The following is a 17,801-nucleotide window of genomic DNA, read 5'->3' on the forward strand; positions in this document are numbered from 1 at the left end:
AGTGGTTTCTACATTTTTAGAGCATGGTAAGAACAAAACAGTATGTGAGAGACAGCCTATGTGGCCTACAATGCCTAAAATATTCACTCTCATAGTCTTTACAGAAGAAGTTTGTTGATCCCTATTCTAGCCTTCCATGTGGCACAGAGTAAGTACTGAATAAATATGAAATGAATAAACAGCTGTTGCCTTCTACCTGGCATTCCAAGTAATGCACATGTACCGGAGATTCTGAATTGAGTGGAGAGATAAAGACATTGTATAAAAGCTTGTCAATGTATGGTTACTTAACCTTATCATTTTACTCACTCCGGGGGAAACACTCCCCCGCCTTCCCCACTGCATGATGCTGCTCACACATTACATATATGTAATACATGTTTACATTACAATAACACATTATAACAGTATATTATATAATGTATATCATTTAAATAATATAAATATTATACTTACATAATATATGTAGATAATAATTTATTATTATTTTCTATTTCACAAACACTCAGATCTTCCAAATTTGTTCTAGCCGCAGAACCTTTGCGTTTTCCATTCCCTCTGCATGGAGTGTTTTTCCCCTAGACTCCTGCACAGCTGGCTTCTCTTCAACACTCAGGTCACTGCTCAAATATCACATCTTCAGAGACACTTCCTTCTCTTTATCTCATTACTCTGTTTTATCTTCTTCATAGCACAGTTCACCATCTGAAGTTATCTTATTTCTTTGTATACTTATTTATGGTCTGTCTTTCTCCACAAATGATGTAAGCTTTATGAAGGCAGGCACGTGGTCTGTTTTCCTTACTTTCTGTATCCTCACCATTTAGAACTGTGCCTGGTGTATGACAGGTTCTCAAACACATTCTTTAAATAAATGCAGTGAGATAGAAACTAAGTGCATGATGTTCACATCAGCTTCTTTCTTGCACAGCTATTTGATTCAAGTACTAAATCTGAGAGCCAAACCTCTGATTCAAGAAAAGTGAAAACTTTACATGCTTGAAGTCTATTGTGCTACAGTTGGGCTGATCGAGGTGTGACACCTCACTGGGAAAAACAAGCTTCTTTGAGAAGCCTGCAGGTGCGGGTACAAGGCCATGTCCCACTTGGCAGGAAATCTTGGGAGCCCATACTACAAAAAAGCAGGAATGAGGTTCTGCAGGAAAGCTCTGAATTAATGAGCATCACTGGCTGGCAGGCTTTCGGTTCACTCTCAGCCCAAATATCAAACCCGCCAGTGGATAAATGGCTTTAAATTAAAGCAAAAGGGCTGGTCATGTTTGGTTGCCAGCTAGTGCATGAAACATTTTCAGGACCCTTAAAGGCATCAAGGACTATTTGTTTATTGACGTAGCTCCCTCTAGGGCTGATTCCAATTTAAACTCTGGATCTCTTTGTTAAAATATGAAAATGATTCTGCATAATTTTAAGCTCTATCATTCTCATTGTTCTCCAGAAACACATCTCTGAGAAAAACATTTTTTTAACAGAAAATCTGTAAAGATGGGTAAGAATATACAAAATCTGACTTCAAGAAATAAATAGTTACAGTGAATTGATGCCAACTTAACTGCCTTTTGAATATTTAGTGCAAAAGAGAGTATGTCTTGGTCAGGAAAACACTCCATCACTTGATTTCCCTTTCAACTGATTTTGTGTCATTAATGCTTCTATTTGTCTTAATAAATCAGCAACTGTTCTCTTGAACACTTAGCTAGAGGTTGCCTCCTTAGGGTGGAACCCAGCCACATAAATAAATATTAACCTTTCTGGATATAATCATGGGATTTGATATAATGATGCGGCACCCTCAGACACAGAGATGTCCAGAAGCATTTTGTGAGTGAAAATTAAACAAGAATTCATAGGTAGCTGTAGACAGATCTTTTATGCAGGGCAGACACTTAACTGGTATCTAGCCCTTTCAGAACTGGATGAAGTGTGGAAGGAAATGTCTATGAACAGCTAAGATCAGTGTTACCAAGACCAAGCCTGAGCGACATGGCCTGAAACCAACCATAGGAGAAGCCTCCATCAGAACTGGCCTGTTTCCTCTTGGCTTACAAGAAACTTTCATTCCACCAATTTTTATGGTGGTTATTATATTCCCAGCACTAGACCAGGCTCTGGGATGGAGATGCAGTCTCTGTACTCTGGGGGCTTACTAAAGGGACAAGTGTGGGAAGTACCGTGCTGAGTTGTAGGTGATGGGCACAAGAACTGAGGTCCAGTTCCTGGCTTCTTTGGTTTCTTTCTTCCTTCAAGAAGGACATTGATCTCCTGGCCTTTCTGACTTGCATTTCAGACCTCCTGAAAGCCACTCCTTCGTTCCTATACTCAATAGGGGAGGAGGCTAAACCCACGGACACAGAGATAAGTGGGCGGTTACTGCCCTATGGGAACGGCAGCCTAGTGGTGAAAAGAGGCAACTCGGCAAATAATTATGAGTGTTTCTCCCTCATAAATGAGGTTACTAGATGCCCTTGAGGAAGGGAGTCAGCCCTAACACCAGTTTCTACTGTGCTGTGTCTGTAACTCTTGAGGTGCCTCAAAAATTCATATTTGTAGGCCTCATCCACAGGCCATGATACAGTAGGTTGAGAATAAGTTGAGAAATGTGTATTGTTAATAGTGTATCCTAGTGATTCCAGCATATGGTCAGGTCTAGAAAGGGGACAGTAGACAAGTGGCGCTAGCAGAGGTGTTTCATAGGTGAAGGCTATTGTTCCTCTAAGACTTCAGAGGCATTGGGTTTATACCAGGTATAGTTTGGATGAAGGAAGGCTATTCCAGGGATATAGGATCACACGGTACAACTCATGGGGTGATGAATGTCAGGGGCATTGAGGGAACTGGGAAAGGCAGGTATGAAAAAAGGAATGACAAAAGCTGAAGTTGGGGAGGAGAGAAGGGGGCTGACTAAGAAGATATTTAGTAAAGGGTTAAGAAGTTTGGCGTGAATTCTATAGGAAAGAGTGGCATGGTCCTAGCAGAGTTCAGGAACACAGTGCTGGTGGCAAGATGGCAAGGGTCTAGAGTAGCAGGACTAGAGGCAGAGGAACTGTCTTAGTTATCAATTGCTGTATAATAAATTACCCCAAAACGTAGTGGCTTTATACAATAACATTTTATTTGCTCCTCACTTGCTGTGGGTCAGGGATCCAGGCAGGGTAGGACTGGGAAGTTCTGCTCTGCATGGTTTGGCTGTGGCTTAGCTGGTGGTTGGGCTGGACTGGAAGGACTGAGAAAGCCCCATCCTTCAGCCTGGCACCCCCGTGCTCCTCCGCATGGCCTCTCTCTCTCTCTCTAGTGGGAAGAGAGTTACTTAGGATTCTTCATGGAATGATGGTTTGGGGGCAGTTGAACTTATTATACAGGGCCTGGCTTCCAGGAGGGAGCATTCCAAGTGCAAAGGCAGGCGTCTTACGGCCAGCCTTGGAAGTTACTTCCACATTACAACCATGCTGCTTTCATGGGTTGAAATAGGTCACAGGGCCAGCTCAGACTCAAGAAGAAGGGAAATAGACTCCAACTCTTGATGCGGGGGAGGCAAGGTCATATTGCATAAGACCTGGGGGATGGAGACATTGGCACAGTTACCTTGGTAAACACCATCTATCAGAGGACTAACTGGAATATTCTGATCTCTTAGACAAGAGATAAAGAGGCCTAAAGCATGGCAGTAGCAACAGTGATAGAAAGGGATGCCCCTGGGAGATATTTTAGAAGTAGAATTACATGGCCAGGCTCAGTGGCTCACGCCTGTAATCCCAGCACTTTGAGAGGCCGAGGCAGGCGGATCACCTGAGATCAGGAGTTCGAGACTAGCCTGACCAATATGGAGAAACCCTGTCTCTACTAAAAATACAAAAAAAAAAAAAAAAAAAATTCAGCCAGGTGTGGTGGTGCATGCCTGTAATCCCAGCTACTCGGGAGGCTGCGCCTGGAGAATTGCTTGAACCCGGTAGGTGGAGGTTGTGGTGAGCTGAGATGGTGCCATTGCACTCCAGCCTGGGCAACAAGAGTGAAACTCCATCTCAAAAAAAAAAAAAAAGTATAATTACATTACATAACCTGCTTCCTGACTGGACTGGAGGAAGAGGATGGAAGGGTCAAGATTGATTCCTAAGTTTCTGGTTGGCCTAAGTGACACCATCCACTGAGAAAAGGAGAGGTCCAGGGCAGTTTGATGAGTGTGAGTGTGGCCAAAGCTGAGGTTGGTTTGTGACATGCTGAGTCTGAGACCCCTCTGCATGGAGAAGTTGAATAGGCATTGGAGCTCAGGAGAGAGATGTAGCTTAAAGACGCGACAAGTCCCTGGCATTGAAGCCTTAGGAATGGATAAATCAACATACCTAATTTGACTACCTTCCCTCTCACATTCAGGTGTTACTAATGTGACAGAATTAAACGATGAGGCCTTTAGGGGGTGATTAGCCCATGAGTGTTTCTCCCTCATAAATGAGATTACTAGATGCCCTTGAGGAAGGGAGTTAGCGCTCTCTTGCCCTTCTTTCTGCCATGTGAGGATGCAGTAAGAAAGCCCATACCAGATGCCGGCACCTTCATTTTGAACTTCCTAGCTTCCAGAATTCAGAGAGAACAAATTTCTGTTCTTTATGAGTTACTCAGTCTCAGGTATCCTGCTATGGAAGCGCAAATGAACTAACACAGGTGCATCCTCTTATTTTCATTTACAGGTGAGCAATGCAACCTTTAGAGGCTCAGGACATTGCCCAGGGTGAGAGCTGGCAAATAGTGAGTCAGCATTTGAACCAGCCTTACTCCGCAGCCCATTCTCTTAAGGATTACCTTACCTTGCTCTCAGCAGGCAGTCCCTGAGCCCTTGTGATCTTGCTGTAAGGGGAAGCCAAGGCCCTTAAAACATTAGCTTATGACAGCAGCTCCAGATGGAACTCTGGTCGTAATCACAAGCTGGACCCCAACCCTTGTCACACATTGAGCCCTGACCCTGGTCCATACTGAACCCCAATCCTGGTCACACACTGAGCCCTGACCTTGGTCCATACTGAACCCCAGTCCTGGTCACACACTGAGCCCTAACCCTGGTAATACAGTGAGCCCTGTGCTGTTATTGCAGCATGAAACAGACAAAGACACTACGTTTTCCTTTTTTATCTTCATCCACTTTATCAGTGTCAAGAGCAGCTTAAACCTTTTGATTGGATATATCTTTTCTAAACACAAAATGAATGTAAAAACACATCCCGGTTGGGGGCCAAATGACAGACACAAGCCAAAGACACAAACCAAAGAAGGAAGACGAGCAAATCTCCTCCTTAAAGTGAATCAGAAGGCATCTGATTTTGCCCTCCCCCTGCTGTGGCTTCACGGAAGTGGTTTGTTTGCAATTAATCATCGTTTCTATTCGCCCTTCTCCCATCCCAAAGAGCAAAATCAGAAGTATGAATCAGGTCTCAACTTAGCAATTGGGAAAAACACTGTAGAGGCTATATTTTAAAACATTTAAAAAATATCTCCTCAGAGATGGCTTCCAAGGGGAGAATCACTTAAAACATATGTAATGGGAACATTTTTCTTTTGAGAATTTTTGTGTATTCATTTTACACAAAAATGTAAAAGTTTAAGTTCCTGTATGTAATTTTATTTTTGTAAATTTTTATTTATTTTTCTAAGTCTGATTTTAAAGGATCAACTTCTATTCTTAGATTGTAGGAAGACTATGTCCAGAAACTATCTATGATTAAAGTATCTTTACCAATGTAACCATACAAAAAGGAGGAAAATTCTGGAAGTCCCCTAGTCTGAAAACTGTTAACAGCTTTTGAAGACTGTGTTTTTTCAAGTGATACTTAGTTCATAGAATAGACATATAAAAAATGAAACAAAACATAAGACTTGCCTTGTAGTTGAATCTCAGTACTTTGATACCATACATGTACAAGGCTTTTATGATAAAATGGAAATATTCTATTCTGCGGAAAAGCAAACATTGGTTACAAGATATATTTATTTAATGTCATAAAGTACCAGTCAAGCTTTCGGTGAAGATAGAAGGATGAATCCAGGTCATAGAAACTTCCTGTTACCTGAACACATAAATAAAAAATAATAAAATAATAAAAAAGGAAACCAGGAAGGGATACCATTTCATGTCCCAAGTTTAAAAATGGGGTCCTAAGAAGGAAATCAACCTTACTGGAAAGATTCCATGTGGGTCTTAACATAGCCTCTACCCCACCTCGAAGCTACATTGGGGAAAGAAGATGGACTTGTTAACACATCTTGAGAGTTTCCCCTTAAATCCCAAATTTCAGAAGAAATACACTAGGGAGGTGAGTGAGCTACTTGGAGGAAACATAAAGGAAAATCCTCAAGAGAAAAAGCTTCAGTTTCAGTCATTGCAGCATCCTAGGATGGCATCTAATGCAGAGAAAAAATACAGGAATATTGATTTTTTCAAGGCTCTTTGCTGAACTTAGAGATCTAATAAAGCATTTTTAGTTAAGGGTAACAAACCCAGGATATTTTATATAACATTTGAATTGGCAGTTCTGTCTTTCTCCCCCTCTTTCCAAATTCTGTGGTTATAGAAATAATAGGTCATATTACTCCAAGTCCCCAGACTATAGTTGGAAAGGGAAAATAAACAGGTATAATATTAAGGTGAACATGGTGCCAAAGAGAACTCATCTGTACTAAACTATAGCAAGGAAAAGGTGTGGATGAAAGTGCCCACATAAGCCTGAGCAAAATGAAAAGAAACATCATAGTAATTATTCAAACGCACAGTTTCATCGTCTTTAAAATGGAGCAAATACTTGTATCTGCCTAATAGGGTTATGTTATAAGAATTAGAGGATTAACATACGGAAATTGCAGAGAACAGAGTCTGGCACACAGAGAACAATTCTGTAACTGTTAACAAGAAAAATAATGGTTTTATTAAAATAGTACAGGAAAAGGTAAGATCAATCTAGCACACTAAAGACAGATAAACAGTCTGCAAAAGAGGACAACTTACAGGAAAGATCACCTGACAGTATTTTACTCTAAAGAGCTAAATAAAACTATGAATTTTATTAAACAAGTGTTTGACAACAGATTTAAAAAGAAAAACAGAATAAGAAGAAAAAGAGGAATGCAGAGAAACAAAAACACCCAATGCATTACATAATTTATAACTAAATTAGAATTTTCAAGTAGAATGGCCATAGCTGAAAATTGAATTGCTAACACAGAAGAAAGGCTCAATTGAGTGCTGAGAATAATCAAGAGAGAAAAGCAGTTCAAGAAGGACTAATGGATATAAGTGATTAATAAAGATGATCCAACATCATCCAACAAAATAAATTATGTGCAAGAAACTATAGAATAAATGACATAGAAACAAGTGACACCAAAATATAGCCAAAGTTGTGATAGAATAAATTTTTCCTTGAAATAAGTAAAAATCTAATATGCATGTTGAAAGAACCCACCATGTTTCAGGAAATATTGACAAAATGATATAGCGTGCTGATGCAGAACATTAGAATTTACTGAACACATGTTGTTAAATAATTAATTTATTTTTTTACTTTGAAGTTCAGGAGTACATGTGCAGGTTTGTTACATAGGTAAACTTGTATCACAGAGGTTTGTTGTACAGATTATTTCATCATCCAGATATTAACCCTAGTACCCATTAGTTATTTTTCCTGATCCTCTCCCTCCTCCCACCCTCCACCCTTCAATAGGCCCCAGTGTGTGTTGTTCCCCTGTGTGTGTCCATGTGTTCTCATCATTTAGCTCCCACTTGTCAGTGAGAACATTCAGCATTTGGTTTTCTGCTCCTGTGTTAGTTTGCTAAGGATAATAGCCATCCATAGCTCCACCCATGTCTCTGCAAAGGGCATGATCTCATTCTTTTTATGACTGCATAGTATTCCATGGTGTATAGGTACCACATTTTGTTTATCCAGTCTATCATTGATAGGCATTTAGGTTGATTCTGTGTCTTTGCGATTGTGAATAGTGTTGCAATGAACATTGGCATCTGTGTGTCTTTATAATAGAACAATTTATATTCCTTTGTGTATATACTCAGCAATGGGATTGCTGGGTAGAATGGTATTTCTGTCTTTAGGTCTTTGAAGAATCACTACACTGTCCTTCACAATGGCTGAACTAATTTACACTCCCACCAGCAGTGTGTGAGCATTCCTTTTTCTTCCTCCCCTCGCCAGCATCTGTTATTTTTTGACTTTTTAGTAATAGCCATTCTGACTGGTGTAAGGTGGAATCTCATTGTGGTTTCGATTTGCATTTCTCTAATGATCAGTGATGTTGAACTTTTTTTCATATGATTTTCAGTGCATATATGTCTTATAAACCTTTTTAAAAAGAAGAAAGATCTCTTCAAGTACCTAGGCAGAAAAATCAAGATACCTACAAATAAACAAAATCTCATTGACCTAATACTTTTTCATAGCAATATTCAATGCCAGAACACAATGTCTAAAGTTCAAGGGAAAAGAGGGTTTGACCTGATAATTTTCTACCAATTTAATAATCTCTTGCATATGAAGACCATATGAGGGAAATACTCCAATGAGAATTATAGCACGTATGAGCTTTACTTGGGAGAAAACAAGAACATGAATACCTACTGTTCAGCTGTAAAATCAAGGCTGTCATTGATTTCTCTAATTCACAAAAGAAGAGTCCACTATATAAGGACTAGAGGATCATTTAGAGTTGAAGCCAATGGAGCAATATCTATAAGGTGTTGAGCAGAAGAAAATATGACATGTGAGTAGTGTATGTAGTTAAGATATCTTTTGAGTATCTGAGTGAAGGTCTTTTTTAGACATAATGTGAGTAAAGCATATGTGAGTAAAACAACCTAACTGACAATGAAATCCAGTCAACCAAGAAATTAAACACCCCTCCCTCCTGAGGAATGAAAAAGTTTAAAAAAAAAAAAAACAACCAACACACTGGTAGTCCTTTTATTGTGGGAGTTATACTTATAGAACCAAATCCAAGATTTATAAACATGGGGAAGTAAAAATTATTAACAAAATCTGAATTTTGTTAGGAGTGAAAAAGGATGAGAATATTAATTACTAATGTAGCAGCATGTTAATACCGAACTCTTCCTGTCTGGGTATCTGGAGAGGTTCCTAAGGCTAAGGATAAAACACTAGGTGCCACCTTTCCCCATGTTTCAAAGTTTGGTGCTGGACTCCATTTGCAGAACTCTTGGAGGGAATGGCTAAAAATATTCTTATATTAAGAATATAAGAGGCTGGACGTGGCGGCTTACGCCTATAGTCCCAGCACTTTGGGAGGCTAAGGCAGGTGGAACACCTGAGGTCAGGAATTCAAGACCAGCCTGACCAATATGGTGAACCCCCATCTCTACTAAAAATACAAAAATTAGCTGGGCAAGGTGGCACGTACCTGTAGTCCCAGCTACTCGGGAAGCTGAGACAGGAGAATCTCTTGAACCCAGGAGGCGGAAGTTGCAATGAGCTGAGATTGCACCACTGCACTCCAGCCTGGGCGACAGTGAGACCCTGACTCCAAAAGCAGTAGCTGCAACACTAGAGAGATGGCGGAGCAAGAACAAAGAAAAATCTCTTTGGTTCCAGAAAATCTCCTGAAAAAGGGGAAGGCTTATCAAACCCTCAAAGCCACCCAGACAAAGCAGCCACTTTTGGCAAAGAAGGAGCAGAGGAAAGGAAAAGGGTTCAGGTTTAAGACACTGGAATCATTCCTACATGATTTCTGGCAGCAGAAACATGACAAGGTGCATCTCAGATGACTAGAAGTGAAACCTCATGCCTTGGAATTGCCAGATAAACATTCCTTGGCTTTGTTGTACGCATTGAAAGGATTGATGGTGTGAGCTTACTGGTGCAGAGAACCATCACAAGACTGCCTGAAGAAAATTTTTACTGGTGTCTTTGTAAAAGTCACTCTCCAGAACCTAAAAATGCTGTGTATAGTGGAACCTTATGTGACCTGAGGATTTCTAAATCTGATGTCTATCCTGGAACTCATTTTGAAACGCGGACAAGCCAAGGTCAAGAATAAGACCCTCCCTCTGACAGACAAAACAGTGATTGAGGAGCACCTGGGGAAGTTTGGTGTCATTTGCTTGGAAGATCTCATTCATGAAATTGCCTTCCCAGGGAAGCATTTCCAGGAGATCTCATGGTTCTTGTGCCTTTTCCATCTCTCAGTGACCCATCATGGTATGAACAATAGAGTGGGCTTCCTCAAGGAGTGGGCATACCTGGCTATCGGGGTGAACGCATCAATCAGTTCATCTGCCTGCTTAACTAGACCCAGGTGCCAAACTGCAGTAAATTTCTATCAATGAAGTGGAAGCATGTGTTTCTCTTTTTTTTGTTTGGAATTTTTATTGAGTATCTTTAGAGAAAATTATTTCCTACTTTATCTTCAAAAACTGGAAAGGAAGCGTCAAAGATAGTAGTTTATGTTCATGGCAAGCACCTCTCATCACGATCCAGTTCCAAGGAAAAATTCCAGCATTTTCTACATTGGCTGCCATCTCGTCTGAAATCAGCACATTCCATGGAGGAAGGAGTCCTGCTTTTGTGTATCTTCTATCCTAGGGTTTAATGTTGGTAAATGAGTAACTCTAGCATTTGTACAAGGCTCCCTAAGACTCCTGCAGTGGTCGACCAAGCCCAGGGACATAATTGAATCTGGAGATTCCTGGGGCCTTCTTTTGAAAAAGACTTGAAATACACATAGGAAGAAAGGACCAAAAAATAAATGTTCACTTGTCTCTGCAAAAAAAACAAAACAACAACAACAACAACAAAGACGTATAAGAATATTAAGGGATTATATTTTGATCCCTTAGTCTATCACTTTCCTGGAGTATTTGAAAGAGCGAACATTGAAAGAGAAAGAAAAAAAATATCTCTGGAGAGTGAGGCAGCAGTGCTGTGGCAGTTTTTCCTTCCCTGGGCTGTGGAGAGTTGCTGAGAGGGATGATGCTTTGAGATAACTTCAGGCTTGGTGTGAAGGTCTTCACCTTTAGAACTTGATATGTGTTCTGAGGGTTGAAGGGACACAGTGGACTGGTAGTAGACTCAGGACTATGAAATCTAGAGGCAGGAGGTTGCAGCAGGCTTTTGACCCCAGGAAGCAGAACAAAGAGGAAGATAATTGCTTTGGGGATAGGTGCCACTTCCACCACTGGCAGGGGCAAGCTTTCAGGAAGGTTTCCCATGCAGCAGATGTGGGCATTGGGAAAACCAGCATGGAATGTAGACTTTGCCCAAGGGACTTTGTCCAGGAGGGCCATTGGGAAGGCAGTGGGGGCTCTAACAGGAATGTATACAAGGCCTGTCCCTGGATGCCAGGTTTCAGGAGTTGGAATCATATATAGCCAGGCCAGAGGAAAGGCATCGTCCACATCGTAAAAATTTCCATTGGAGTTTCCCAAACTGCAAGAAACCCCTAAAAGAGCATCCGGATGTCACAAAAGTATCAGCAAAGTAAGATTTTTCCCTAAATTCCCTTTTCTCCTGTGCTCAGCTGTGAACAGGTCATCTGGGAAGATGAGTGAGCAGGGGAGAAAGTTAGAAGAACAGTGCTGGGAAGGAGAGAAGAAATCCCCCATTAACCTGATACTCCAATCTTATAGGACCTAGCAAAGGGGTAGGTGTCCTTGAGTTTTCATTGCTGCTGCCTGATTGTCGCTTTTTCTTTTTCCCTAAAGCCTTCCAACTCCCTTAGCAAATGTTATCAGTTACACTACCTATTTACCCTTTTTGTAGCACTTATGCCCAATCTTTGTGGCCATTCTCTTTTGATCATTTATTCATTGGATGTTAGCAATTGGTTTACTGCCTATCTCTATAATCATCATGCTTGGTGACTTCAACATCCATGTAGACTGCCTATCCAAAAGCCTGACCTCTCAGTTTCTTGATTTCCTTTATTCTCTGTTCTTTTCCTCCGTCACAGTTCAGCCATCAATTATTAGTAATGGCACCAACTCCAAAATCTTGACTCAAGTTTCCCATTCTGTGATCTTTCTTCCACGCTTCTAGTTTAAATTCTACGAATTATTTGACCTATAAGGACCTCCCAGTCATCAATTAAGTCTACTACATTTCTTTACTTTCATTTTTATCTATGAATTCCATGGTTTATCATTATAACCACTCATTTGCTTAACTACTTCACTCTCTCACCCCTCTCTCTCCCTCTGTCATACTTGCCTAATTTGGCTAAAGGCAGTACTCTGTTTACGTTTTCATCTGTAACTATGCAGTTAAATGTGACTAGAAAAAACCATAACCATACTCAATGGTCTTGCTCTAATTTAGGACCATGCAACTCAGCAAGCCTTATCCATTTTTCTGGTCAGTTCCTTTGTCCATTCTCCTGAATAACCACTTCAACCTTCTTCCCAACCTCCCACCTCACCCTCATCCCCTTTTCAGTCTAAGCTAACGATCTAGCTTTTTTTTTTTTTTTTAAATAAGAAAACAGAAGTAATCAGAATATAACCTCCTTATTTTCCATAACTAGGGCTGCATACCTACCTATATCTACAGTACTTACATCCTTTGTCTTCCCTTCTCTCATAAAGGATAAACTCTCCCTGCTTCTGCCCAAGGCCAAGTTTTGTTCTTGTGCCTTGGATTCCAATCCCTTTGTCCTACTCATACTTTGCTTTGTTAATGATCATTTCTCTCCTTCAGGAACAATTTTCCCTTTAGCTGAATCATTCCTGTCACCAATTAAACATACCCCAATATCTCCTATATAAAAAATAACTATCCCTGGAATCCACATATCCCTCCAATTATAGCCTTATTTATCTTCTCTAAAGGCAAAACCATCTTTAAAGTGTTTTCTATACTTACCTTCTTCATGTCCCACGTTCTTGAAGCAGATCTAATTACCACCACTCAACTGAAACTTTTGTCAAGGTCACCAATGACTTCCATGTTAAGTCTAGTGGTCAATTCCAAATGCTCATCTTGGTAGATCCTTCAGCTTATTTAAAGTGTTAAGTTACTCTGTCTTTCTTGAAATACTTTCTTTTTTGGTTTCTGAGACTCTGTACTCTTCTACCTTTCCTCCTACCCCACTGCCAGTTCTGTCACTGTCTTCTTATTCTCAGTTCAATCCTTTTATTCACTACCTCTAAATGTTGGGATGTCCCAAGGTGCAACTCTTAGATCATTTTCTTCTGCCTGCATTTGCTTCCTAGGCAATCTCATCTAGCTTCATGGCATCAAAAGCCCTAATACACTAACGATTTCCAAATTTACCCAGCCCATTTCCTGATTCTGCCTCCAAATTTGGAAATACAACTGGCTTCTCTATTCTCCTAGCTCAACTGTCTCATAGGTATCTCAAACATAGCATGTTCAAAGCAATTCTTTATTTACTTCTTCCCACAAATCTGATCACACCTCTCCCATTCATTCTTCCCCATTCCCATATAGGGCACTACCATTCATGCCATTGCTTAGGCCCAAAGCCATTCTTGGCTCTGCCTTTGGAAAGATAGCAATAACCTGTCCATTTATCTCCCTGCTTCTACTCTTGCCCTAGTCCACCAGAGCTATCTTCTATGGCTCAGTTCAAGCCATCTTTTCAAAATGTAAACCACATCATGTCATTTCCTTGCTCAAGACCTTCGAATGGCTTCTCATTACAAACAGAATAAACCTTAAATGTCTTACCCAGGCTTATCGGGCTCTGCATATCCTGGCCTCCAGCCTCCTCTCATCTCCTATCCCTTGCTCACTCAGGTCTCAGCACATTGACTTTTTTGCTGTTGCTGTGACACGCTCAGCTGGTCCAGCTGATGTGGTTTAGATATTTGTCCTCCTAAAATCTCATGTTGAAACCTGATCCTCAATCTTGGAGGTGGGGCCTGGTGGGAGGTGTTTGGGTCATGGGGGTGGATCCCTCATGAATGGCTTGTTGCAGCCCCCATGGTAATAAGCGAGTTCTCACTCTGTTAGTTCTTCCAGAACTGATTGTTGAAAAGAGCCTGGCACCTCCTCTGTCTCTCTTGCTTCTACTCTCATCATGTGATCTGCACACACCAGTTCCCCTTCACCTTCTGCCATGAGTGGAAACTTCCTGAGGCCCTCACCAGAAGCAGATGCTGGCGTCATACTTCTTGTACAGGTTGCGGAACCCTGAACCAAATAAACTTCTTTTCTTTGTAAATAACACTGCCTCAAGTATTCCTTTATAACAACACAAAAATGGACTGACACCAGACTTAGGGCATCTGCGTTTGCAGTTCTCTCTGGAATGCTCTTTCCCCACATGTATTCATGCCTTAGTTCTCCTTCTCATTCAGGTTCCTTGTCTCATCCCCAGAGAAGTTCTCTATGCCTACCCGATCTTAATTGGCCCTTCTAACACTTTACTCTGCTTTATTTCTCTTCCTAGCACACATACCCATCTGAAATTTTCATATTTATTGATTGCACTATTAAATTGCCAGTGCCTTTGCAGAGTCATGCATGTGGTAGATAGTGAATGAATGAATTCCAGCGTTTGTCCAAAATTCAAATATGAATTTAAAAAAATATGACTTCCACCTCTTTCATTTTTAATTAAAGTTTTCTTGGTTTTGACAGAACTTTTAGAAATGAATATCTCTGTGATGAAGAAACATTTATCTGAAGTTTAGCAATTTCTTCAGTTTCTTGGCAATTCTTCTTTCTTCTGTTAAATACAATTAATATTAAAAATCTTTTATTTAAATAACTTGAGAAACATAGTCCCAGTTGCTGTATAAATGCAAGAAGCAATGTCTGCAGTGATAGTCCCCCAAGAGGAATGATGATTTATAGGGAGGGGGTTGGATTTGGAGGAGATATTTGTTTGTTTGTTTTCCTTTTTCTACTCTTAGGTATCACTTGAATGTTATAGCTAGTGTATGTCTTTCATATAAAATATACTCCCATTGTTCTTTTTTAAAAACCTCTCAAATAAGGTTTTAATGATAGAACATAGCAAAATTAAAATATAAAAATGCAAGGTTTGTATTTAACACAAGCTGATGTAAGTCTTCAGAGAAATCTTGAGTTATGCCTTAATTTCACAGGATATAGGAGAATCAGAAATTACTTTTTGTTCATTCAGACTGATTTTTCACAGCAAAGCAAACTGAGGTAGTTTGGCTATTTGGTGCATAGTATTATAACTTTAAGAAGTAGGAAAAAGTATCCTAGAACTCTGTGAATTCATACCTCATGTATTTCCAAAGACATTTTAAATCTGCCTTTTAGAATTTTGCTCCCAGAGATGGACCAGGTTTGGCTTTCTCTCAAACATAGTCTCCTTGGAGAGAGATCATCTGAAAGACACAGGTGTGTGTGTGAATGGAAAAGAAAGGAAAGTGACTGTCTCTGCTTGGTGGTTGCTTGGGAAGCTTCAGCAGGAGCTGGGTATTGAAAAGTGGGAAGAGGAGAGGGAAAGGAAGAGAATCCCAGAAGTAACTGTGTGGATGAAGGAATGAGTTATACAAGCTAATGCTCTATCCCAGGAATGCCACGTCATCTCCATGTGGCTGGACAATGTGGGGAATGGGAGAAAGCAGAAGGAGAGGAAGCTGGAAAGATAGAGGGGCCAAGCTAGGAGAGGTCCTGAATGCCAAACCAAAGACTTTAGGTTTGATTCCGGAGGCCAGGAGAACACTCCAAAGAGAGAAGTAAGAGCACACAGTTGTAAGATCCAAACACAGATATAAGAGCTGTGTTTCTGATCTGTGTTTTTGAAAGATGACTCTGGTGACCACATGGAGGAGGGATAAGGCCAGGGTGAGACCAGATGCAAGGCAAACTTGTTCAGAGGCTGTTGTGATGATGGAAGGAAAAGAGAATGAGGACCAGAGAGAAAGACATAGGTGGCGTACAGATGCAAGATTGTAAAGTAGAAATGATTGGGTTTGATAATTGATTTGATATGGCAGGAACTGGGAGGAGATTGGAGAGGAAGGAATCAAAAGATGGCTCTCAGATTTACAGCTTGAATAGCAGGACATTGGGACTGACCTAAGAATTTTATAAAATGAACCAAATTACCATATTGAGAATGAGTTTCTGGTTTATAAAGTCTGCACATATTCTCGTTCATGAAGTTTCACTGTTTGGTGACTTATGATTTCTAACTTGCAGATGCAATGCCAGGCCTGGGAGCATGGCCTAGCTGGACAATGTGGTCTTGTACCAGGTGCCACCCCACAGCCCCAATGAGGAGAGATGCTTTAGGAAACATCCACAGAACATCAGGGCAGGTATGGCAATCTTTCTGAACATTTCAAAGAAACTTACGGTGTGTGGGTTTCCTTGGCAAACTTTCCTAGTGACACCATTGAGATCCAGCTAAGCCAGTAGGTACCCATAAGGTTTTTTAAGCCAAATTGTGAAATGTGAGTTGTCAGTCTTTATTCCCCAGGAAGAAACAGTTATCAGTAAAAACAGATGTGGTGGTTGCAACATTTAGATGAAATATTGATGACTTCTAAAAGGCCAGCTGGTAATCACTATTCCTTTTGATTCTGGAACCAATGATTGTGGTGATTCAGCTCCGCTGTAATTTTTTAGGGAACATGGCGTGGGGGAGTGTGTGTTCCATGTTGAAACTTTAAGAACTTCTCAGCTCCTGGAGTCCCTAAGTCTTCAAAGCATCCTTCCAAGATGAGAAATCAACCAAGGTTCTGCACCAAAATTTACCATGCTTAAGTCTCATCTTGTCAGTCCTTATCTGTTTTTAGCAAAATGTCAAAATGCTTATCAATGAAGCACATGCTTGAGGTTTATCTAGATGGATATTGGTTTTCCTGACTAACTTGATTTCCAAGGACCCCACGTGCTTTAGATGGTCAGTCCTGGCTGCCTCTGGTCTTTGCTCACTTGATTTCCTTCATTTAATATGTTGCCTTTGCCCTCTCACTGCTTATTTAGATCCTTTCCATGCTCAAACCAAACTCATAAGCTCCGTATTTTTGTGAAAACTTTTCCACTTGAAATTTATTGATTTATTCCTTGTGTTTGTTAGAACTTTGTGTATATACTCAAGATAGCATTTGCTAATTTGCCCTGTGATCAAGAATTACCCTTACTGGACTTTAAGTGTTTGAAGGAGGGACTATGGGTTGACCTATGTTTACGAATTTCTGCCCTCCCCCAGTTCCTCTCCCTCCAAGGCCCGACACAGTGCCTTCAAAAGCAGCAGCTATTTTATTGAGGTTTTTGGTGTGATTTTAGATGCAAACATTCATGTAATCTCCAAAACAACTCAAGAAAATAGATGCTATTTTTATCTCCATTTTCCATGCTCTTTGACCTGGCAATTCTATTTATGAGAATTTAACCTATAAATATATTTGCACATATGAAACTGGCCCATGTACAAGGGTATACAAGGTTGCTCACTTCAGCACTGATTATAACAATGAGTGGGAACTTAACTAGAGGATCGGCTAAACAAACTATAGTGAATCTATGAGATAAAATGTGATTGGTCTGGAAAGGTCTCCAAGACACATTTTTAAGTGAAAAAAAGCAACCAAGTTGTACAGATGGGGTGTATAATATATTCCTATTTATATAAAATAATACATTTGTGCATATATTTGCATATCTGTGCATAGATTATCTTTGGAAGGATATATACTATAACAAGTTGACAACAACTTGTTACCTCTGGGGAGAGTAACTCAGAGTCAGGTTACCTTGGTCATCACTCTGGTGATCTGACAGGGCCCCACACTCCCATCTTGGGGGTCATCCATCCCCAGTGTATCT

At 40.4% G+C, this 17,801-nt stretch overlaps 1 protein-coding gene and 1 pseudogene across 3 annotated transcripts in view; both read left to right on the top strand.

Annotated features, from left to right (window-relative positions):
* The window catches only part of LOC105493114 (methenyltetrahydrofolate synthetase), a 235,313-nt gene extending 219,051 nt beyond the window's left edge, over positions 1 to 16,262 (top strand). For 2 of the 3 annotated variants that reach the window (XR_011626276.1, XR_011626275.1), the window contains exon 4: positions 16,170 to 16,258. The gene's annotated coding sequence lies outside the window, so the exon portion shown is untranslated. Of the gene's footprint in view, positions 1 to 16,169 lie in introns of all 3 variants that reach the window. The other variant, XR_011626273.1, reaches the window with a different exon arrangement.
* Positions 9,416 to 10,317, top strand: LOC105493118 (ribosomal protein uL30-like; annotated as a pseudogene).
* Positions 16,263 to 17,801: the final 1,539 nt, after the last annotated feature.

Source organism: Macaca nemestrina, chromosome 7 (genome assembly GCF_043159975.1).
Source record: "Macaca nemestrina isolate mMacNem1 chromosome 7, mMacNem.hap1, whole genome shotgun sequence".
In the NCBI taxonomy this organism is placed as follows: Eukaryota; Metazoa; Chordata; class Mammalia; order Primates; family Cercopithecidae; genus Macaca; species Macaca nemestrina.